This window comes from Camellia sinensis, chromosome 15 (genome assembly GCF_055761805.1).
Source record: "Camellia sinensis isolate YWXY chromosome 15, ASM5576180v1, whole genome shotgun sequence".
Taxonomy (NCBI): domain Eukaryota; kingdom Viridiplantae; phylum Streptophyta; class Magnoliopsida; order Ericales; family Theaceae; genus Camellia; species Camellia sinensis.
The window spans coordinates 103679324-103705222 of NC_138975.1; the positions used below are offsets into that span (position 1 = coordinate 103679324).

At 36.7% G+C, this 25899-nt stretch overlaps 1 long non-coding RNA gene and 1 pseudogene across 4 annotated transcripts; one reads left to right on the plus strand and one right to left on the minus strand.

Moving 5' to 3' along the window:
- Positions 1–7984: 7984 nt before the first annotated feature.
- Positions 7985–12622, minus strand: LOC114296746 (protein NRT1/ PTR FAMILY 2.11 pseudogene; annotated as a pseudogene).
- A 7668-nt stretch (positions 12623–20290) lies between these two features.
- Positions 20291–25306, plus strand: LOC145813635 (uncharacterized). 4 transcript variants are annotated; one of them, XR_014356828.1, is made up of 8 exons: positions 20291–21217; positions 21633–21747; positions 21822–21880; positions 22532–22601; positions 22667–22733; positions 23119–23147; positions 24164–24364; positions 25203–25306. It is a non-coding gene; the product is annotated as an uncharacterized LOC145813635 (long non-coding RNA). The 4 variants fall into 4 exon arrangements; XR_014356829.1 differs by lacking the exon at positions 22667–22733; XR_014356827.1 differs by having other exon boundaries at positions 22532–23147.
- The last annotated feature ends 593 nt before the right edge of the window (positions 25307–25899 follow it).

A 25899-nucleotide genomic window follows, 5' to 3' on the forward strand; every position in this document is an offset into this window, starting at 1 on the left:
ACACCTGCCGCTGGTGACCCGCTCATTCTATATCTGGCAGTTTCCGATATGGCCGTCAGTGCCGTACTGCTAAAAGAGGAGGAGGGGGAGCAACGACCAGTGTATTATGTAAGCAAGGCAATGGTTGACGCCAAAACACGCTACCTTCCGCTGGAAAAACTCATCTTAGCCCTAGTCATGGTGGCAAGAAAACTGATGCATTACTTCCAGGGACATAGCATTGGGGTTCTAACAGATTATCCCCTCCGATCAGTACTACAGAGTGCAGAAGCATCAGGACGTGTTTCAAAATGGGCTCTTGAACTCGGCCAATACGACATTCAGTTTTTACCTAGAACCGTAATCAAGGGGCAGGTGTTGGCCGACTTTGTTGCTGAATTCATCGGCGAGCTTGCCAACCTCAAACCTGACGAACTTTGACCAAAGGCAGAAGTTTGACCAAAGCCGAACTGAAGAATTTATGTCGGGAATATTTGGAAATTATACTGTGATGGATCATCTAACCAAAGGGGCAGCGGCGCCGGAGTTGTAATCATGTCTCCAGACGGCGTAGTAATTGAGCAAGCCGTCAAGCTTGGCTTCGAAGCATCAAATAATGAAGCCGAATATGAAGCCCTTCTAGCCGGTCTGCGGAATGCGCACCTTCTCGGCGCTCGGCGTCTGCTTGTGTTTTGTGATTCAAAATTGGTAATTAGTCAGCTAAAAGGGGAGTACGTGGCAAGAAATGACCGTATGGTGGCCTACATGAAAATGACCAATTCCTTGCTGGTAAAATTTGACCATCACGAACTGAACCAAATAACACGCGACCAGAATACAAACGCGGATGCCTTGGCGTGCCTAGCCTCCACCATCAATTCTGAGATCAAACGGACCATCGAAGTAGGTTTCATCCTGGAGCCGAGTATTGGCCCTTCGGAGGAAATCCATGTCAACGTTATAGAATCCGCACCAAGCTGGATGAACACCATTGCTGCATTCCTCTCTTCTGAACAACTCCCAAAGGACAAAAAAGAAGCACACAAGCTGCGAAATAAAGCCCTGCGATACTATCTGGATCCGCAAGGAGGGCTTTATAAAAAGTCCTTCTCTGGTCCATATTTGGAATGCGTGCACCCCAACAAAGTGGAGGAGCTTCTGACAGAGATACATGAGGGCAGTTGTGATGCCCATTCTGGTGGACGCTCCCTGGCCCATCGAGCTATAACACAGGGGTATTATTGGTTGACAATGAGAGCTGACGCAGAGAGTTATGTAAAAAAATGCGAACAGTGCCAAAAGTTCTCCCCATTAACCCATCTGCCTGCCGAAGGGTTGAACTCTATCACCAGCCCCTGGTCGTTTGCTCAGTGGGGACTTGATATCGTAGGACCATTACCAAGGGCCCCAGGGAACAAGCGATTCTTAATCGTTGCGACAAATTACTTCACAAAATGGGTCGAAGCGGAGGCTTTAACACATATACGAGATGTCGACATTAAACGCTTTGTATGGAGAAACATTATAACACGATTCGACATCCCGAGAGCTCTCATCTCAGACAATGGCACCCAGTTCGATTATGGCGTATATCGAGAGTTATGCAGCAAATATGGCATTCGGCCTTACTTCTCTACACCGGTCTATCCCCAAAGCAATGGTCAAGCTGAAGCCTCTAACAAATCCATCTTGGACGGCATCAAAAAGAGGCTGGAAAAAGCTAAAGGCAAATGGGTCGAAGAATTGTCGAGTGTATTGTGGGCTCATCGTACTACGCCGAGGAGATCCACTGGAGAAACGCCGTTTGCTCTATGCTTTGGAACCCAGGCACTCTTACCCCTGGAAATCGGCCTCCCAACTCTGAAATTGCAAGTTTTTGATACGGGTCGAAACGACATGATGCTTGCCCTGGATCTGATTCTAATCGAAGAACGAAGAGACCGCGCCCTAGCATCCATGGCACGGTATCAGCAGCAGCTCGCCAAGTGGAATAATCAGCGAGTTCAGTTGCGCCGATACACGCCTGGAGAGTTGGTCCTAAAGAAGGTACTTCCAGCCGACAGGAGACCGACCGATGGAAAATTGGGTCCAAACTGGGACGGCCCCTATCAGATAGAATCCATCGCAGGAACAGGGGCATACCGGCTCTCAGCCATGTCAGGAAGAAGCCTGCCACGGCCTTGGAATTCAACACATTTACGTAAATTCTATCATTGACCTGACTTGTGGGCTTGATACTTGTACATGTTCCACCGTTGCAATACAAAGCTTCTCGTTTTCTAAAGCTCGCTCTTAAGCCTTTAAGGGCTGATTAAGCCTTCTAAGGCCAAATTAAAGTCTCCGGATTCGGAGCCCCTTTGGTGCATGACACCTTAGGGCCGATTAAGTTTCCGGATTCGGAGCGCTCTTCGTGGATATCACGATTGGCCAAATTAAAGTCTCCAGATTCGGAGCCCCCTTTTGGTGCATGACACTTTTGGGCCGATTAAGTCTCCGGATTTGGAGCGCCCTTCGTGGATATCACGATTGGCCAAAATAAAGTCTTTGGATTCGGAGCGCCCTTCGTGGATATCACGATTGGCCAAATTAAAGTCTTTGGATTTGGAGCCCCTTTTGGTGCATGACACCTTAGGGCTGATTAAGTCTCTGGATTCGGAGCGCCCTTCGTGGATATCACGATTGGCCAAAATAAAGTCTCCGGATTCGGAGCCCCTTTTGGTGCATGACACCTCAGGGCCGATTAAGTCTCTGGATTCGGAGCGCCCTTCGTGGATATCACGATTGGCCAAATTAAAGTCTCCGGATTCGGAGCCCCTTTTGGTGCATGACACCTTAGGGCTGATTAAGTCTCCGGATTCGGAGCGCCATTCGTGGATATCACGATTGGCCAAAATAAAGTCTCCGGATTCGGAGCCCCTTTTGGCGCATAACATCTTAGGGCCGATTAATCCTCTTAAGGCCGATTAAGACTCCGAATTCAGAGCGCCCTTCGTGGATATCACGATTGGCCAAAATAGTCTCCAGATTCGAAGCCTTTGTGAGAGATGCATTCGGACCACTTCACTGGCCGAATAAATATTCACTGAGAATTGTTTTTAATTCGAGCCGGTCAATGTATGTTTAAACATTTGCACCATGCAACACAAAACTTGCCAGTAAGTTGAAATAATACATTTAATTAAGCGCATAACATTTCAAGACCAAATAAGAACGTTGAAAATAAAAGAAATTCAATTTGTTCGGCGCGAAGTCTGTTCTTACGTTCCAAAGTCTATTTATTCGGCACCCTCCTCGTCACTCTTCTCAATTTCGAAATCGGAATAGGGTAAGTAGTGACGATGATACAGGAGCGAAGCCGAATCAATGCCCACGGCTTCGAGAGCTTTCTCGGTTTGAAGGGCCTTGATCCAGTCGTGCTTCTGGTCGGCCATGTTTTCAAGCACAAACGCCGATCAATCTGTGCCTCAGCCAGCCAACGAGTTAGGCCCATTTGGCTTTCCAAGCTCGTGCCCTGGCTAAAGCAATGGCAGATTTACTAATCTGGTCGCCCTGGCTAAGGCAAGGGCAAATTTACTAATCTGCTCGGCCATGTTTTCAAGCGCAAGTGATGATCAATCTGTGCCTCAACCAGCCCACGAGTTAGGCCCATTCGGCTTCCCAAGCTTGCGCCTTGGCTAAGGTAAAGGCAGATTTACTAATCTGGTCAGCCATGTTTTCAAGCGCAAGCGCCGATCAATCTGTGCCTCAGCCAGCCCACGAGTTAGGCCCATTCGGCTTCCCAAGCTCGTGCCCTGGCTAAGGCAAGGACAGATTTACTAATCTGGTCGGCCGTGTTTTCAAGCGCAAGCGCCGATCAATCTGTGCCTCAGTCAGCCCACGAGTTAGGCCCATTCGGCTTCCTAAGCTCGCGCCCTGGCTAAGGCAAGGACAGATTTACTAATTTGGTCGGCTATGTTTTCAAGCGCAAGCGCCGATCAATCTATGCCTCAGCCAGCCCACGAGTTAGGCCCATTCGGCTTCCCAAGCTCATGCCTTGGCTAAGGCAAGGGCAGATTTACTAATCTGGTCGGCCATGTTTTCAAGCGCAAGCGCCGATTAATCTGTGCCTCAGCTAGCCCGAGTTAGGCCCATTCGACTTTCCAAGCTCGCGCCCAGGCTAAGGCAAGGGCAGATTTACTAATCTGGTCGGCCATGTTTTCAAGCGCAAGCGCCGATCAATCTGTGCCTCAGCCAGCCCACGAGTTAGGCCCATTCGGCTTCCCAAGCTCGCGCTCTGGCTAAGGCAAGGGCAGATTTACTAATCTGGTCGCCCTGGCTAAGACAAGAGCAGATTTAATAATCCGGTCGGCCATGTTTTCAAGCGTAAATGCCGATCAATTTGTGCCTCAGCCAGCCCACGAGTTAGGCCCATTCGGCTTTGCAAGCTCGCGCCCTGGCTAAGGCAAGGGCATATTTGCTAATCTGGTTGGCCAAATACCTAAGCTAAGCAGCCGATCTAACCATAACCGAAAACAATATCATTTATCAACAATATTTTCCTTAGCAAGTTGAGCACAACTCATGAAATTTTATATACGCAAATTACTAAACAAAAAGCTACAAGCCCTCATGAAAATGCCTAGCAAAAAAACTATGACTGTAGCAACACGTGAAAAATACCAAATTAAAAACTGTAAAAATACATTCGACATCCTAAAAACTATGTCAGTTGCCCAGATCAGTCATCGAAATCAAACTCCAATGGCTCAACATCCACTTGCTCATACAGTATTGGCATAATTAATGAAACTTTAGCAGCAGCAAGGGCTTTGTGCCAGCCATGTTTGAATCCCCGATTTTCAAACTTGGGGACTTGGTCCAAATACTCGGCGAGTCCAGTATTTTTTCCGGCCTCGAATACTGTGGAAGTCTCCGAGTCGGCTGTTTCCTTCGCCGCCTTCATTTCAGCCAACTCAGCCTCCAGTTTGGAGACCGCCTTCTGGGCCAATTTGAGTCCATCTTCGCTCGCGTCCGCTTGCTTCTCGGCATCTGATCTCAATTGATCCGCGCTACGAGCCCTCTCCACCTCAGCGTCGGCCCTCGAGGCTTCCTTGTTCGCCCTCAAAGCTTTGACCTCGGCCCTTCTCCTCTAGCCCTCAACTTTCTTTCATAAACGACCAATCTGTTTGACGGCGTCGCGATGGTAACGGCCCATATCGGCTATCCTTCCGACGGTCTACAAAACAAGAATTTAAAACCATAACTTCAATAGTATTTGGATTAAGTGAAGCAAAGTCCGAATATGTACCAAAAGTGCCGATTGGGCGGCTAGTGCTGTCGCATTTAGATCTGGTTCCATCCAGAAAGCCTCCCTGTCAGACAGCAACGACATGGACGTAGCCAAGCTGAATACGACTTTTGGATCTTTAAGCACCGAAGCGTCAGAAGAAACCGGTATGTTTTTTATCATCGGCTGAATGACAAAAGGAACGATCACATTCGATCCCTCTAATCGAGGACGTTTGCCGCCTTGTTCTTCTGAGCCGGCCTCAAACTCGGCAGGGCGTTTCTCTGCCTCTTCCTCAACTTCCTAGCCGTCCTGTATGATCAAAATAGATTCGGCATTCCGATTTTTTGCCGTCTCCACCTCAATAACGCCCAATGACTCTGATTCGCTAACAGACAGAGAAAGTTGAGATTCGGTGGCAGGTGGTACTTCAGACGAAAGGGCCCCCGCTCTTCGCCGCGCGACCAACCTTTCCGCATTCGCCTTCTTGGCAAGTTTTGTCAGGCTTAACCTGGCCATGTCTTCGGGGCCTGCGGCGGGAAGATCTTCTAAGCTGTGAAAAATGCCGTCAAGTGAAAGATCCCCTCGGCCCGAAGTGGATGGAGGATCGGCCGAATTCAATACCTCGCCAGACTCGGTTTCGTACTGATCTGATTCGGTAACATTAGCTACATCCCGCTTCGAATCAGACCCTTCAAAACCAACCTGCCTTAAGTTTTTGAAGTCAGACAAAATAAGAGCGATAACAGAATCTTCACCCTCTGGAACTGGGATATTTTTCGCAGCCAAGAAGGTCGTATATGTCGGCTCGTAACGAAGCAGAACGTGGGCCGCCCTCCCTTGTTTCTGAAGACTTCGACGGCCGAAATACGTGAGCGCGACTTTGATATCTGAAAGAACAACGTCGTCAATCGAAGATAGGACTTTCTTCAAATCGTTCCTTGCACAGGCCAAGCCGTAACGTTTCAAAGAAGAGGCTTTACAACAAAAATGAACAAATAATAAAAGCGAGAAGGCAACCGGCCACCTGGCTCCCCCTCTCCGTCTAGGAATAGGGTTGACGTGATCCTCTCCTTCGCCAAATTCCCAGTTACCCTGGACAATGACCATAATATCATCAACTCGTTTCCCAGAACTGAAAAGCATAGTAATTAGCTGATGGTCGATATCCTTGGCGCTAAGGAAGAAACGCCCGTGCCGACCAGAAGACTTAGCCAAGGCATAGCAATGCCGGATGGCTAGAATGCCAAGGTTAATTCTAAGGCAACGGTTAAGCGCTATAACCCCCATTATAATTCTAAAGAAATTCACATTGAATTGGGAAGGGATTAAACCCCAATGGTGAAGCACAGCCCTAAGAAACGGGTGAAGGGAAAAAAGGACTCCACCCTCTGCGATTGACAAAAGAGGAAAGACAATTGTGGTTTTGTCCTCCCTCTCCATATCAAGAGTGCCGTTTGCCACAAACGACAGACGGACATCATCAGGAATGGAGAAATGGAGTTTAAAGCCAGCAATTCGATTTGACGAGAGAAGGTCTTTTAAATGTTTCGCCATATCCTACAGTTTATAAGAATATGCCAAGGGAGGAATAAACCAGAAAGAGTCTTCGAAGCAAGGAAGGAGAGAACTTACAAAGGACGAAGAGGATATTGGAGAAGAAAGTTGCAGGGACAATTCAAAAGGCAATCCAGCGACGAGCGTCATAAAATACATACTCGAAAGGACGTCAAAATTTTAAATCGCAATAAATAGACATGTACGAGGGGGTGGGAAGTCCACACGACAACCAAAAGGGGTGCGCTAAGATATCCGCATGAGGATGAGGCCAACCGCCGAATTTTGGCTCTGACTTTTCAAAATTCGAAACCAAGCACTCCAACCAAACTGTCGTTGGTAAAGTGCTTAGGGGGCAATTGTGGGAGCCGAATAAATAGAAGAGTCGGAAGGTACGTACCCCAGAAATCAGATATTATTCGGCTCCATATTGCGTGACTAGGATGCCGAATACGTTAGGAAGGCCGAATAGCCAGAGATCAGTAGCTCCGAATAAATAAAAGGGGAATGGGATAAAAATAGGCTCAGGCCCCAAGGCCCAAAAAGCAAGTATAAATACAAGAACCACAGATTTAGAAAGGTATGTAACAATCACTTTTTGTTTAACTTAGTAAACAAGCTATCCTGAGTGTCTGAACTGACTTGTCCGTCGAAGTACCAATTCCGGCACCCCCGACCGGAGTGTTTGTATCTTTTCAGGTGACTAGCTGAGGATTACTAGCGTCTCCCAGGATCTGAAGAGTATTTCCAAACCACTTCTCCACAATGATGATACGGAAATCAGATTTCAACAATAAACACGGAAACTCGAGTATAACATCTTTGCATGTAGCACATTTAAGTATAAAATGAAAAATAAAAAATAAAAAACAACAAAAATAGTATAGACTTGATATTGGAATGAAATTTTTTCTAGGAGCTACTAAAGAAGAGTCAAGTTATTCTCTTAAATTAATACTTGATTCTTAAAGACGGTTTTTCACCATCTTTTATGATAATATCCTAGCCATACATGTATCATATTATTTTTTTTAATTTTTTTTCTATTTTCATATTTTGTATGCCATTTTACACACTATAGCTTCTTGTGCCATGATTTGTATGTCAACCATTTTGGTTTGAAGACTTCTTCAATAGGCTCTTGCGTGAACATTTTCTATGTCAAACAACAGGTTTTTCTTTTCAGATTGGTATTTTTTCAAGGGCCACATCAAGGGTATTGACACTAGCTCCTTTGTAGTTGTACCACTTTGCGCAAACTAAGAAGTATCCCAAATTCAAGACCTCCAAACCAGCAATCAAATAGTAAAAATAATCCAATCTCCCTTTGTTAAGATCCTCTGACAACCAATTCCCCTTCCCAGCTCCACCTGTCGCACGCTGAACTATAGACACAAGGAAGCTACTCAAATAACTAGACAATGCGAGTCCATAAAACAAGAAAGATACAGCTATGCTTCTCATATTTTCCGGGAATTACTTGTAGAAGAACTCAACTTGACCGATGATAGTAAATGCCTCAGAAAATCCTGCTAGTGTCAACTGAGTGATTAACCACAACCTAAACATAGAAGAAATTTCTCCTTTTCTCGGTTCAATCCCCAATGTTGGCCTTGTAAGAGCCAATGTCCGCCTTTCCTTTTCGACAATTGCTGATACGATCATAGTAAATACAACGATAACCATGCCAACGCCCATCTTCTGGAGGATTGTGATACCGTCTTCCGTTTTTTGTTAGCTTTCGTAGCATTGGGACTATGAGTCTGTCGTAGATGGGTATCCAAATTGTGAGGCTTACCATCTGGAAGACGTTGTACGATGCTGCTGGAATTAGAAAACCAGTGTTGCCTAGTCGCCTGTCGAATTGGAGAGCTTGGAAGACTAGAAAGGTCTGTTGTTGGACTATGGAGATGAAGTAGACGATCCTTGCTGCCCATATGGGGAGTACTCTCAATACGCATTTCACTTCTTCTACTTGTTGGACGCTGCAAAGTCTCCATGGATTGGCTGCTGAACCATCTGGTTTGATTTGGTCTTCAAGGGTGATGATTGTTGCCTTGTTGAGAAATCTGGGATCTTTAGCATTTTTAGTTAGCTAGTGAGTATTGAGTAACATCTGAATGTTGCAAGATATGAACATGACTAATATTGGAAGATACGAAAATGTTTTGCATCCTTATCATCTAATGCTAAGATATTAACGATGTGATTAATCTCAAAATCTGGAAAATCCCTTTGGATGACTCCTATTTACTAGGAATTGACCCTTTCTATCCAAGATCGGTGAGACACGAAATAACAAACAAGAAAGAAATAACAAATCAAACAAATCACACACACAAAAACACAAGGATTTATGTGGTTCACCGTAGAATAAGGTTACGTCCACGACTGCTGCAGTTTTTACTATGATCAGAAAAATATCTCTCTTAACCTAAAAGAGGCGTCCCCTCATCTATTTGTAAGTACAGAATTAGGGTTATACGGAAGCAACATAGAAATTACGAAAGTACTCAAAAAATTTCGGCTAGAGGGTTGTTTGAGTGAACAGTAAGATTGGGTGAATAATACTTATCAAGACCCATTGACCCAATACTATTCTCACCCTTACTCTTGGGTGTGCATATTTATTATCTAGTCACAACTACATGTATTTACTTTACATTTTTACTTTTTTCAAATTTAGATTTTGTTTTTTCATCACAAATATTGTTAATTAATATAAAAAAAATACTAATAAACGTTATGGGAAATCCTATGGTATGTATCCCTTTTAGAGTGCATATTATATGCACCCTGCTACAAAAATTTATAATTTTATCATAAAATTTCGTAATATCAACCATAAAATGCGTAATCTTATCACAAATTGACGTAATAAAATGTCCAAATTGGTCACAATGATCTTTCTAAGGGCTTAACAATTAACAACTGACTTTTGCTGATCAAAAAAATAAATGTCCAAAATTTTATAATTCATGTTGCAAAAGTTAGTGACTTGGTTACCACATTTTTTATTACGTAAAGTTGTAACGAGATTATACATTTTATAATTGATGATATTATAAAATTTTGTGATAAAATTATATATTGAAATAAAGCACATATGATATGCACACTTAAAAGTGCACACCATATTATTCTGAAAGTTATTGACTCATTTAGGATCACATCCGACAAGACGAAAGAATTTGCCTAATGATTGAGACTCTGCTATATTAGGCGTGATTTAGTCTTATCATTGCAAATTTTAATTTCTTCCACACAGACACTACCAAATTCATTAAAATAAATTACGATATGAATACAAATAAAGATTTAGTTTTCAATTAAAGTAATTTATTGGCCACTGTTATTCACAAATTTTGGTCAATCAATGACTCGTTTTGATGATATGGATTAAGACCAGGATGATCGAGTTGTCGACTAACTGAATAAAATCTTGGCACTATTATTGTAGATTGCCTAATCTATGTATTGAGAAAAGTGAATGATGTGGTATTATAGACAGAATGTGACTAATGCAAGATATGAAATCCTCATCATCTAATGGAAGATAAGACTATGCACCTGATGTCAATCATCCTAAAATCAACGATGATTTGTAAGTAGTAAAATATTATGGACCCAAATAAACTATTAAAATTTTTCGCATAGGTGTGGGACTCACACATGTGGGTCACACACTCATGTGAAAAGTTTGATAAAAAATTTGATAGATTATTTGGGATTCCTAACATCACTCTTGTAAGAAATTCAAAATCTAAACATAAACTAGACATAAAAAAAATATGAATGAATAAATTTGGGAAAATTATAAAAAATCTTGAGAGTTTGAGTTTTGTAATAAAATAAATTGTAAATTTTTAAATTTTTTTAATTTGAACAGTAACTTTTTATTTATTTTCAATCTAAATTATTTGGTTATTTATATTAAGTAAAATAAAAAATTAATATTTTAATAATTAAACTCAATCAACTGTATATTTTAGATAAGACTATGGACCTAATGTCAATCATCCTAAAATCAACATTGATATTAGAAATATAAAAACCAAACACAAACTAGACATAAAAAAATATATATATGAATGAATAAGTTTGGGAAAATTATAAAAAAAATAAAATAAAAAAAATTGAGAGTTTTAGTTTTGCAACAAAATAAATATTCTGAATTTTTTAAAAAAAGAAATAGAGTTTAAATTGAATTTTTTTTAAAAAAAAATTCAATTTAAACTCTATTTTTTTAAAAAAATTTGTTTTCAATCTAAACAATTTAGCTAGTTATGTTAAATAAAATAAATAAATAAATAATTTGGTATTTTAGTGATTAAATTCAATGAAATGGGTATTTTAGATATTTTATGCATACATCCATTGAATTTAATGGCTAAAATACATATATTTTTTAATTTTTTCAGTCGATTTTATTTAACCAAAATAGGCGAATGGTTTAAATTAAAAATAAATAAATAAATTAGAATTTAAATTGATAAAATTAAAAATTTTAAGTTTATTTTAGCCATCAATACATTTTTTGTATTCAATTCTATAATTGTTTTTTGTTTTCATAGACTTATTGTAAAATCAGAAGGACTAAAAATGACTAAAAATTACCTAAATTCAACATGTTTATAAGTTGACTTATTTTTTCGACATATATATTCTTTTAGTAAACTTTTTCAGCTCAGAGTCAAAAAAATTTATTGTTAGATTGCTCTAGGCCAGATGACCCTAATTTATTATTATTTAAAAAAAAAAAAAAACTACCAATGGTAGTGTTTTTTCATATATATATTTATTTTAAGGATCATCTTGTCTATACTAGAAAGTCAACCAAAAAAACAAAAATAGAGAAGAGAATCAAATTTAATCTTTTTGAAAGATGATCAAAAAAAAAAAAACCAAATTATTATAAGCTGCAACATGAGGAAGTAGAGTTGGTTATACCTGAATTGATCTGAGTAAGGGAGCTTGGAGTTGATAGAATTACTAGGAACATGGTTAAAAAGAGAGATCAAAGGTTGTTCTGGTAACTCCACTTTCCTCTTCTTAATCGCAGCCACTATAGCCTGCACCACACTAGTAAATGGACTACTCTGTGGAATCACCATGACAAAAATTCTTGTACCAATGAAGAACACAGCACAAGACAAGAACATGAGGAATGTAGGAATAGCCAATCCCAAAGCCCAGTTCACATTAGACTGAACATACACAATCACTGTCAATGACACCATCATTGCAAAAGTGAATGTGAAATAGTACCAATTGAAGAAGCTTGAAATTGCCCTCTTTCCAGATTCAGTTTTGGGGTTGAATTGGTCTGCTCCAAAGGCTAGGTTACATGGTCTTATGCCACTGGCTCCAACTAATAGTAGTCCAAAGCCACTTAGCAGGAAAGTCATTTGCCATGGGGTTGGACCTTTGCATGAGGAGGACTCCTTTGATTCACAATGGAGGGGATGGAGGATTGAGATTGCTGCTGTGAGTGTCAGTATGAGCATACCCTGTGGTTGAAAGATGAAAAAAAATGGAGTATCAGAAATGCTATGAATCATGAAAGGGTATTTCAAAATCTACCTTGAAACGTCTTGTATGGTGTAGATTTAAAGTTGGTGGAATGTGAGTCACACCTAAAATGATTGTGATCCATAGATGTGTTTTGTTAGTATTTTTTTTGAGTTTGTAACATCATTGAATGCAGTATTTGATGTTTTAAAAAGGCAGCAATTTCCATCTAGTTATCTAAAAGGGATTGGATGGTCCAGTTTAGACAAGTCGGCTCACCATGGGTCTCACTTCAATAATTCGATTCATTAATCTTTTAGAATTTTGTGTATAGGGTATTCATTAAAAAAAATCATATTAATTTAATAATTGTATCCACCTGATTTAAACATATTTATCTTAGAAAAATGCTTGGGAGCACTAATTAGTGCTCCCACTAATTAGGTGGCAGTGGGTCCCGTCATGAATGATGTGATGTTTTGGTCTTGGAGTTGTAATTTTTTTTTATTTTTTTTATTTTTTTAATGCATTAGTGCTATTAGTGGTGATATTTTTAGTGGGATGAATCATTGTTGTTTATCTTATCAAAATGAATAATTTATTTTTAAAATTATATTTATTATTTATTTTTAAAATGGAGTTTTTAAAATCACATTTGGGTTGTGATGGGTTCACTACTACAAAAATAGTTAAAGATCACACTTTGACAAAAAAAAAAGATCTCACTTATATTGGAAGTGTGATAAAAAAAATTAGATTGATATTTTAATCACACTTAATTTGATTGAGTGTGATAATATTTATTTTTTATGTCACTTTTCAATTAAGTGTGATTATATATATATATATTTTTAATCACACCTTCTAATTAAAGTGTGATTACATATACACTACTACTTTTTAATCACACTTTTTAAACAAGTGTGATTATATATATATTTTTTAATCACACATTCTAATTAAAGTGTGATTATTTATATATTTTTTAATCACACCTTCTAATTAAAGTGTGATTATATATACACTACTACTTTTTAATCACACTTTTTAAACAAGTGTGATTATATATATATTTTTTAATCACACATTCTAATTAAAGTGTGATTATTTATATATTTTTTAATCACACCTTCTAATTAAAGTGTGATTATATATACACTACTACTTTTTAATCACACTTTTTAAACAAGTGTGATTATATATATATATTTTTAATCACACATCCTAATTAAAGTGTGATTATTTATATATTTTTTAATCACACCTTCTAATTAAAGTGTGATTATATATACACTACTACTTTTTAATCACACTTTTTAAACAAGTGTGATTATATATATATTTTTTAATCACACATTCTAATTAAAGTGTGATTATTTATATATTTTTTATTCACACCTTCTAATTAAAGTGTGATTATATATACACTACTACTTTTTAATCACACTTTTTAAACAAGTGTGATTATATATATATATATATTTTTTTAATCACACATTCTAATTAAAGTGTGATTATTTATATATTTTTTAATCACACCTTCTAATTAAAATGTGATTATATATACACTACTACTTTTTTATCACACTTTTAAATAGGTGTGATTATATATATATTTTTTAACCACACATTCTAATTAAAGTGTGATTATTTATATATTTTTTAATCACACCTTCTAATTAAAGTGTGATTATATATACACTACTACTTTTTAATCACACTTTTTAAACAAGTGTGATTATATATATATATATATTTTTAATCACACATTCTAATTAAAGTGTGATTATTTATATATTTTTTAATCACACCTTCTAATTAAAGTGTGATTATATATACACTACTACTTTTTGATCACACTTTTAAATAGGTGTGGTTATATATATATTTTTTAACCACACATTCTAATTAAAGTGTGATTATTTATATATTTTTTAATCACACCTTCTAATTAAAGTGTGATTATATATACACTACTACTTTTTAATCACACTTTTTAAACAAGTGTGATTATATATATATATATTTTTAATCACACATTCTAATTAAAGTGTGATTATTTATATATTTTTTAATCACACCTTCTAATTAAAGTGTGATTATATATACACTACTACTTTTTAATCACACTTTTAAATAGGTGTGATTATATATATATTTTTTAACCACACATTCTAATTAAAGTGTGATTATTTATATATTTTTTAATCACACCTTCTAATTAAAGTGTGATTATATATACACTACTACTTTTTAATCACACTTTTTAAATAAGTGTGATTATATATATTTTTTTTAATCACACATTTTAATTAAAGTATGATTATATATACATTACTACTTTTTAATCACACTTTTTAAATAAGTGTAATTATATATATATATATATATATTTAATCACACTCCCTAAATAGGTGTGATTGTATAAAATATTTCAATTTGATTTTTATATAAAATATACAATTCCCAAATCCGCGCCTCTATTCTACCCATGAATGATGGAGACGACTCACTACTAGAAAATGAGACGTTAGACACGGAACTTTTTCACCCATTTTTTCATCTTCTTATCTCTCTGTCTCTGTCTCTCTTCTCTTTCTCTCTCACTCATCACTCTTCTCTGTCTGTCTGTCTCTCTCTTTCTCTCTGTGTCTCTGTCTCTCTTATTTTTCTCTCTCTCTCACTCATCACTCTTCTCTATCTGTCTGTTTGTCTCTCTCTCTCTCTCTCTCTTTCTGTGTCTCTCGTTCATCTCTCTTCTGTCTATCTCTCTCATCTCTCTTCTCTATCTGTCTCTCTTCTCTTTATCTCTCTCACTCATCTTTCTCTGTCTCTCTCTCGTTTATCTATTTTCGCTCTTTTTTTTCTCTCTCTTTCTTTGTCTATATCTTTTACCCATTTTTCATCTTCCTCTCTCTCTTCTCTTTCTCTCTCTCATTCATCACTCTTTTCTTTCTGTCTATCTATCTCTCTGTGTCTTTCACTCATCTATCTCTTCTCTCATCTCTTTTCTCTTCTTATCTCTTCGCTCATCTCTCTTTTCTCTATCTCTCTCATCTTTCATCTCTCTCTGTCTTTCTCGCTCATCTCTCTTCTCTATCTCTCTTGTTCATCTCTCTTCTCTCTATGTCTCTCTCGCTCATCTCTCTTCTCTCTATCTCTGTCTCTGTCTCTTTCGTTCATCTCTTTTCTCTCTCTGTCTCCCACTTTCTATCTCCTTATCTTTTTGTCCCTCTCTCTCTCTCTTTCTCTCTTTCTCTCTCCCTCTGTGTTCGCGTTGCTCACTCTCTCTCTTTCGTCTTCTCTATTTACTAAGCTCCCTCTTGATTTATCTATCCACTACAAGAAAATGCACTTTTAGCGACCACTTTGTCTCTCTCTCGCTCATCACTCTGCCTTTGTCTCTCTCTCTCTCTCCTCTATCTGTCTCTCACTCATCTCTTTTTCTCTCACCACCCATCTCTTTCACCATCTTCACCACTATTGCAAATGCCATTCCACTACCACTATTATTACCACTGTCACCACTTCACCTCTACGAGTACCATTACTACTACCATTGCCACCACTACCATTATTGCCACTACTACTACCATTACCTCTCATTCACCCTTGCCACTTCATCTACTCTATCACTACCACAACTTCACCACTAATCTCTTTCGCCACTACCATCACCACCATCATCTCTTATCCACCACCTTCACCATTACTGCCACTACTACTACCATTACCTCTCCTTCACCCTTACCACTTCATCTACTCTACCACTACTACAACTTCACCATTAATCTCCTTCGCCGCCGCCACCGCCACCACCACCACCATCTCTTATCCACCATCTTCACCACTACTACTACTCCATCTCCTCTACCACAAAAAATTAGTTCATGATTTTTAATAACAAAAAAAAAAAAATAGGCCGCAGAAAAATATTTTTCATTGACCACAGAAAATTATCTTTAATTTTAGTGGAAAATATTTTTTATTAAAATATTTCCCCTACTTCTACCAAATAGAAAATAATAATATTTTTTTCATTAAAATAAAAATGAAATAAATAAATTTTCAATCATAGTAACTAAAAAAAAAAAAGATTTTTTACTCCTATCTTCTCTATTTATCGATCTCCTTCTCGATTTATCGATCCACTATAAACGACGTCGTCTTACTCTTTTGAACATTTCTCTTTTCACCCATTTTTCCAGCTTCCTATCTCTCTGTCTCTGTCTATCTTCTCTTTCCCTCTCTTACTCATCACTCTTTTTTGTCTGTCTGTCTCTCCCTTTCTCTATATGTCTCTGTCTCTCTCTCACTCATCACTCTTCTCTGTCTGTCCGTCTCTCTTTTTCTCTCTATGTCTCTGTCTCTCTTCTCTTTCTCTTTCTCATTCATCACTCTTCTCTGTCCGTCTGTCTATCTCTCTCTCTCTCTCTCTCTATTTTTCTCTGTGTCTCTCGTCTATCTCTATTCTTTCTATCTCTTTCATCTATCTTCTCTCTCTATCTTTCTTCTCTGTCTCTTCTTTTTTTCTCTCTCGCTTTCTCGCTCATCTCTTTCTGTCACTCTCTTGTTTATCTCTTTTCGCTCTTTTTTTTCCTTTCTCTGTCTCTCTCTTTGTCTATATCTTTTCACCCATTTTTTCATCTTTTTTCTCTCTCTTTTCTTTCTCTCTCTCATTCATCACTCTTCTCTCTCTATCTGTCTATTTGTCTCTCTCTCTCTCTGTGTCTCTCATTCATCTATCTCTTCTCTCATCTCTTTTTTTTTCTCTCTCTCTGTGTCTCTCACTCATCTCACTCTCTCTCTCTCTCACCACTCATCTCCTCTACCACCTTCACTACTACTGCAAACGCCATTTCACTACCACCACTACTACCACGGTCGCCATTTCACCTCTATGACTACCATTACTACTACCATCGCCACCACTCCACTACCACCACTACCACTATTGCCACTACTACTACTACTACTACTACTACTACTACTACTACTACAATTACCTCTCTTTCACACCAGCTACTCCATCTACTCTACTACTACCACAACTTCACCACTAATCTCCTTCGCCATCACCACCACCACCACCACCATCATCTCTTATCCACCACCTTCACCACTACTGTCGTTCCTCTTCTCTACCACAAAATATTACATCTCTTATCTCTCTTACTTATCACTCTTCTCTGTCTGTCAGTCTTTGTCTTTGTCTCTTTCTCTTTCTCTTTCTCTCTTTATCTCTCGCTCATCTCTCTTCTCTCTATCTCTCTCATCTCTATCTCTCTTCTCTCTTGCTCATTTATCTTCTCTCTATCTCTCTCTCCGTCTCTCTCGCTCATCTTTCTTCTCTCTTCGTCTCTCTTGCTCATCTTTTTTCTCTCTTCGTCTCTCTCTTTTTCTATGTCTTTCTCTCGATCATCTCTTTTCGCTCTCTTTCTCTCTTTCTTTGTCTATCTCTCGCTTATCTCTTGTTTCTCTCTATTTTTCTATATATCTCTCTATCTGTTTCTCTCTCTGTCTCTCTGTCTCTCTCTATATCTCTTTGTCTCTCTCTCACTTATCACTATTCTCTCTCTCTCTATCTCTCTTCTCTATCTGTTTCTCACTCATCTCTTTCTCACCACCCATCTTCTCTACCACATTCACCACTACTGCAAATGCCATTCCATTATTACCATTACTACCACTGCAAATGCCACATTGACCACAAAAAATTAACTTTATTTTAATGGAAAATATTATCCCTACTTCTACCAAATAAAAAATAATAATTTTTTATTTATTAAAATAAATATGAAACAAATAAATTTTCAACCTTACTAAATGAAAAAATAAAAATAAAAATTCATTAACTATAAAAAAAATTATTTTAATAAAAAATTATTTTTTTAGCAATGACATCTTCTATTACCAAAAAAAAAAAGTCATTTTATTATTTAAATATTTATTTATAATGAAAATAAAAAAAAATCCAAAAAAATTTTCATTCTCCCTCCTGCCTTTTCCATTCCCGCTCAGTTCCCCCACCCCAAACCCAAAATCCCCAATCTCAAAAATCCCTAATCCCTTCCCCCCCCATTCCCGCCCGGGTTTTCCCCCACCCCAAACCCAAAATCCCCAATCTCAAAAATCCCTAATCCCTTCCCCCCCATTCCCGCCCGGGTTTTCCCCCACCCCAAACCCAAAATTCCCAATCTCTTCAACCAGTGCAGTGAAGCAACTTCACACCCAACCTCTCAATCCATCGCGCCTGGTTCTTCAAGCTGAACAAAATGAGCAGCAGTAGTAGAAAAGCCAAGAACATGAACAACAATCCCATTTACAAAAACCCTAACTCCCCAATCGAATCCAGAATCAAAGACTTACTCTCTCGAATGACCTTGTCCGAGAAGATCGGCCAGATCACTCAAATCGATCAACCAGTGCAGTGAAGCAACTTCACACCCAACCTCTCAATCCATTCGAGACCTCTCCATCGGTCTCTCTCTCTCTCTCTCTCTGTTTTTATGCATTTTTTTCCTTTGATCTTCGATTCATTGATTTCTCAGGGAGTATTCTCAGATTCATTGGCCTTGGAGCTACTAGGTATTATATGTAACTATTGTTGTTGCTTGAGAGAGTGTTAGTTTGTGTGACAGAGATGCAGAGTTGGTTAAGAGGATTGGAGTTGCAACTGCTCTTGAAGTTAGGGCTCATGGCGCTCAGTTTACTTTTGCTCCTTGTGTGGCTGTAAGTTCTTGTAATTTTTTATATTAGATTATTTGATCGGATTATTATCAGACCATTCTGTGTTCATTTTGGTTCAAATTGGTCATCCATGTATCAAAGATTTATGTAAATATGAATGAACTTTGTTTATGGCATTACGTGTTTGATCAAACGCGAGAATGAACTTTGTTTTTTTCTTTCCCAAACAAAATATGAATCTTAAGCATTTTCAATGAAGTTGAGACTGAAAGATAGAAATGGACGGTAAGCTAAGTGGGCAACTGTTAGATTTCTTTGAGAAATAAATGCAGAGAAGTGGTTGTTTCTGTATAGCTTTAAAATGATCTTTAGCACGATACAGTCATATTTTGGGAAACGATCACTATATTGGATAAATTTCATAATCTTAGCCGTAACCAGAAGTTCTTCATGATTACCCCCACCCCTCTATCCTTTTTTTTTTATTCTTTTTAATTTGAAGCCAACAAATCACAGAAGATAAGAAGACAAACTTGCCTGCCCACTTTTTACGAGATACCAAGTTTTATTTATTTCTTGTGTCATGGAAGGAAAATTATTAGGTTGTCCAGACTACCATGTGCCATTAGCCTATGTGGTGTGCTGTCAACAAATTAAGAACCACAAAACATATTAGGTGGGTCATCATTTGTCTTTCAACTACCCAACAAACATGGGTAAGCATTATACCATCCATAAAATTTTCTGTTGCTTCATTGGCTGGAGTGGCACGTGGACAATACCACATGATTTTCTGAGACGAAATAATTGGCCGGCTGTAATTAGGCAGCCTAATGGAGCATTAGCATTTTTCCTTGTAGGAATATATAGGTCATTCCACAATGTATGTTCGTAATTCATTAGTGTTGGAGTTCATTCCAAAATGTTTGTTCATAATTCATTAGTGTAGGCCTTGTTTAAATTCCATTTTGATTTTCATTCCTTATATTTGGTTTCTAGTATTTTTTTTATGGTGTCTATTAACCCTTTAATTATTCTAGATTCATGTATACTTATTTCATTTTTGCATGAGCTAAATTATTGTTTTTGAGAACTGATATATGTGACCCATTTTTTTGCACCGTTGATATCTCCATGCACATGGCAAGATAGTATTTGTTTTCATTATTTTCTTAATGACCAATCATGATTATTCACGTAGGCGGTGATACAAAACAGTAACAAAAAATTTGTGACACATAACATTTCTCATTATTTTGTAAGCAATTTGGATAACTTTTGTAGTAATTTTATTTTTATTTAATTTTTTTTAACTGCCCTTTAGTTTAGTCTTTATCCCAATTCGCCTTTTTTAATGGATTACAAATATGCATTACCCTTTAGTTTAGTCTTTATCCCCACTTCGACTTTTTTAATGGAGTACAAATATCTGTACACTAAGTCTCTGTCGACATTATGAACAACCGTTTAGTACTTGCCTTGGTTCTAGTTACAAAATGCTATAATATGGTTAAATCCACTATTGGAACCTTCCATGCCATCTGACTTCTATCTGATAATGGGGCTAAACCGCATCATAGAAGGAAAACTTAGGTTCCCACTTCCTGATATTAAGATTAGGAGGCGCATCTTCCAGGTAAATGATGACATGATTATGCAAATATAAGATTAATTATTAATATAGATTTCCATTAACCCTATCTTTATGATAACTTATGTGCCAAGCAAACCTTTTATGTCAGAAATGCAGATACACAAATCTAGGATGACGTTGGCTGATGATGTCAGCTTAGAAGAATTTGTTATGACCAAGGATGAGTTTTCTGGAGCCGATATAAAGGCAATATGTACTGAAGCTGGTTTACTTGCTCTAAGAGAGCGCCGTATGAAGCTGTGTTGCATCACTGTTACTGACACTCTGTTTTTTTCAATTTCTTTGATTGTAATAGAATTTGATTCAATAATAGTATTCATTTGCCTTTATTAATTGTAACATGACTTCCCTTCTTGTGTTTTTTTTTTTTTTCTTTTCTTTTCAAACAGTATTGTATTTTTTCATTTTTTTGGGTGGAAATTTTGTATGATGGTCATTTTAGCATATCTGACTTTTGTTTCTCATGTAGGTGGTTGGAACAATATGCATCCTCTTTACTCTATCCCCCGAACTTGCACCACTTCTGGGGCTACTTATGGTTATGGTGTCTGTTTTAGTTGGTAATTTTTTGTTTTTTTGTTTTTTTTTTGATTGGAAACAAAAGAAATATTATTAGAAAGTAATAGTCTGTTCTGTAATTTGCCTTTGAATTTCATGTTGTTTTTCTTCACCATAAACATGCAATAGAAAAATTGTCTATGGTTTTGTTTTCTCCTTTTTCATATTTTACAAATTATTGGAAATCTTCAATTGTAGATTTATATGCATTAAGATGTTGGGTAATTGTCTAATTGATGATGTTTCTATTGATTGGGTAAACAAGTACAATAAGTTTGAAGCCTAAACAAAGTTATGGGAAAAACAACAACTAAGGAGCCTTTTTGATATGACTCGTGCCCGTATTTATCTTGATTATAAGTTAGTATGATGTTGGTCACTAATAATTTTATTTTATTTTTGCCACTGAACCTGTAGAATCCTATAATGTGATGATCACATTATGATCTGCACTGAAATCAAGGAGCTCCTCTAGCCCTAATATCTGTCTGGGAAGGCATTGATTCTCAAAGTGCTACATGGAGGACCTGGGGTAATGAGAGATAATTAATGAAGATCCAATTCTGTAGTGTAGGTGAACACTGATAAACTTTAATATTACATCAGGTATCCAGGTACACGGCCAATGGCAGCGAATAGTCTACTTTGTTTCTGAACTTTAATCGGTACTCTCTCTCTCTCTCTCTCTTGCTTGCTCGCTCTATTTCTTTCGAATTTTACTGCTTGTAGAGGCAATGTAATTTGGTAATTTGGATTCAGTTGAGCATTGTAGTATAACACTGAAGTTTCTCTAAAACTTTTGGATTAATCTGTAATTCATCAACTTTTGGATTAATCTGTATATAATTAATTACATTTATAATCTGGTCGCACATCTCTCTTTGATTTAATCTGGAAGCACACTTCTACTTGAGGGGGGCTGAATTAAATTGGTTTACTTGTGCTTCACATGTAGAAGACAACACATTTTTGTTCTTTACTGTTACATGCCTATATTCTCGATTGTGCATGTCTGAATTGTCAGATGCTCTTTTCACTTTTTTGCCACCATTATAATTGTAATTTTGTATTGATTCAGCATTTCCTGTTGTAACTGGAATTATTAAACTAGTTCTGATAGCAGCTCTGTAATGTGATGAACACTTAATGATTAAATTCATGGATATTGCCTTGATTTTCTCTCATTCCAGGTAAAGAAAAAATTTTTAACACCTAAGAGTAAAGTCCCTGCCCAGAAGCTTATAAGCAACTCAGATTTTGTTGATGACAATGAGGCAATTCCCTTGTAACTTCATTTTCTTTTGCTATTGATGCAGGTCAGATGTAGACGAAGGGGGTGAGACTATCAGCATCAATTACTCAATTGCTGTACTCAATCCTTTTCAGGTAGGTCTCCAATTGATACCCTTTTAGCATTTTCCTTGTCAAGATAATATTGTGTTGTCTTGTAGGTCTCCAATTGGTACACCCTTTTAGCATATCTTTCTTCAACAGTTGTTTCATAGAAGGTCTTATTAGGTAATGGAAACACAAACTTAATGCATTTACATAACAGACGGACCAGTTTTTCAGAAGTTTCATTCCATCGTTTTTCCTTTAAAATGTTTCCTTAAATTTCACTTGATTCCCTGTTGAATACACTTCATTTTCTATCATTTGTGAAAAATTCATGATTTGTGCATACAACAATGTAGAGTTCTGCATTCTGGCTTAATCTGATCAGGGCATTGAGATGAGTTCTATGCATGAAATATGTCCAGAAAACTGGTGGAATAACCATTTGAGTTCTATGCATACAATGAACCATTTCTCATTTTATATGTGAAGCTATTATTTTAGGGTGCTAAATGTTGGTCAACTTATGGTTACTTTCTAGTTCATTTCTGTGTAATTTGTTATGCAGGTTCATTAACTTAAAGGAGCACATAACAGGTTCCTTCACATATCATTTATTGTCCATTTGTATATTTTCTATGCTGTTAATTTATGCCTAATCTTTGGGATATTATCATATTTTTACTTGCTGATTTTATGATCTTTGATCTCATAAATGTTTGGCCTATAAAGCGTAATTTTCTTGATGATAAAGGTTAGGACAAAATATTTGATAGCTGTTTTTAGAAAACCTCGGCAATTGATTATAGAGTGAGATTAGCATTTTACTTCTTAGGAGTGCATTAAACCTTCTTTATCTTATTATGGATGTTGTCTGGACATAATTTCTGTATCCTTTCCACATGATTAATTTGTTCTTGATGTAACTTGGCTGTTGATACTCATATGATTGGCAAAATGCACTATTAATTAGTTATAATTGTTTTTTCTCCTAGGCAAAAGCAGTATTAATTTTAATCATTGATGTGATCAACAAGTGGGAAATAAGTTTCCAATATTCTAGTTGGTTGAATCACTTCAGATATATCAAGTATACATAATTACATTTTCTGGTCCAAGTCTTTGGCTGTTATTTTTTTTTTTTATTTATTTTTTCTTTCATCCCAACTTGAATATAGTTCTAAAGTAGAAGAGTTCTATTGCAAGGGCCACTTTCTGGTTGCTGTTCTATTGCAAGAGCTCTCTCTCCCTCACATAGACACAACTATGCACAAGCACATTTTGTTGGCAACTGCCTCTGTTTTTTTTTTTTTTTTTTTTTTTTTTTTTTTTTTTTTTTTTTTGAAGATGGGAATCTGCTCTAAGTTTGAGCTGCAAAAACAGTGTCACCACACAGCATTTTGTTTAGATACTTCCCTGACCAATTTCCTTTTTTCATAATCTGTGTGAAGATTTATAATATCATATCTCCTACATTACTACTAATTAGATTCCATGACATTTGCAATTGCAACAAGATGGCCATCAATGTTGTGTTTGTTATTAATCTCTTGTGGTTTTGACCTTTTGGTAATTTATCAATCATAGCTTTAAGCAGTCTGTTATTGCATCAGGTTATTGATGTGGGTGGTAAGGACTTCAGGTTGGGAGACCTCTGTGATATATATGAAGAACGTCAAAGTGGTGAATGTGCAGCGTGTTGAATCAGGGTGTGCCTGGCGCAAGCTGAATGTGCAGCGTGTCTTGGATGAATTGACTAAAAACCATGTTAAAATGCGGTCAAAGGAAGCTGAAAAGAAGCTAAGACCACGAAAGTATGTTGTGGATTTGATTTGCAGAATCTCTTCTTCATAATTAACTAGTGGATTAAACATGCTTATATCTCTCTCTCTCTCTCTCAAACACTAATTTTATGCTTTTGCATCTATATCCATTAATAATTTTTTGATATGTATATGCTGCATAAAGGCTTTATGTTTTGCTATCCACATGCCTGAGTAAGATGTAGTTTAATGGGCATATGCAGGAATTTTACCTGTTGAGATTTTGCCTTCTGGTTAATGTTTCATTCTTGCTCTTTCCAGAGAATTTTATACACTTTATCCTTTTTTTCTGTTACCAAGATTTTATTTAACTCAAAAGCTCTAATTAATGTTATTGGCACATTTGTGGTTTCTTTTCCTTTGAAACTTTGTTTAAAGTTATATATGACCAAAACCTGTATAAGTGTTACAATGTAAATTTTCAGAGTAGAGTTCTGTTGAATACTTGGTTATTTTTATAAAGGTCATCCATATTTTGCATCCTTGGTGTTAATGTAAAGGTGGTTTCTCTCTTTACAATGTAATCCATGACAAACTAATTCACGAGATCACTCAAGTCATCATGCAGAGGATTTATTACCTTGAAACAATGCAGACTAAGTTAGAATGAATTATTATTTTTAGAACATTGCTTATGAAATACACATACTTAAATGGTTTGTGTGTTTGCAGCTGCCATCTGTGTTTCTAAGTTACATTTTTATGCTTCCAAAATGATTAAGATCAAGTAGAAATGATTAATGTTCTTATTTTGGTTTGCTGAATTAACTTTTTAGTTTATTCATATGCATCAGCGGTTTCTGAATTAATTTGTGTTTTCATTTTTCAGGTCAGAAATTTTTTGGAGAGATGCAAAATATGGTCCAAGAATTAAAGAACTTAGTTTTTTAAGTTTTTTCATTTTTTAATATATGTAAGCACAGATAATTTTTTTTATTTAATTCTTTTGTATATAGTTTTGAATATTTAATTTCCATTTATGAAATATATGATGTTATTCTATTCAATATGTGGTTATGATTCAAAATATAGTATATAGTGTGTATTACATTATTCAAATGTGCATACAAAAATAATATTGATTATTTTTCAAATATGTAGCACCTTTTTTTTATCACAGATTTTATTAGTTATTAATCACACTTAAAAGATGTGATTTAAATGTTATTAATCACACTTAAATGATGTGATGTAAATATTTTTAATCACACTTAAAAGGTGTGATCTAAATGTTATTAATCACACTTAAAAAGTGTGATTAAAAATGATCATTTTTAATCACATTTCCAAAGATCACACTTAAAAGGTGTGATCAAAATATTTTTAATCACACTTAAAAGGTGTGATCTAAAGTTTTTAATTACACTTAAAAGGTGTGAACTAAAGTTTTTAATCACACTTAAAAGGTGTGATCTAAATATTTTTAACCACACTTAAAAGGTGTGATCTAAATGTTTTTAACCACACTTAAAAGGTGTGATCTAAATATTATTAATCACACTTAAAAGGTGTGATGAAAGCATTTT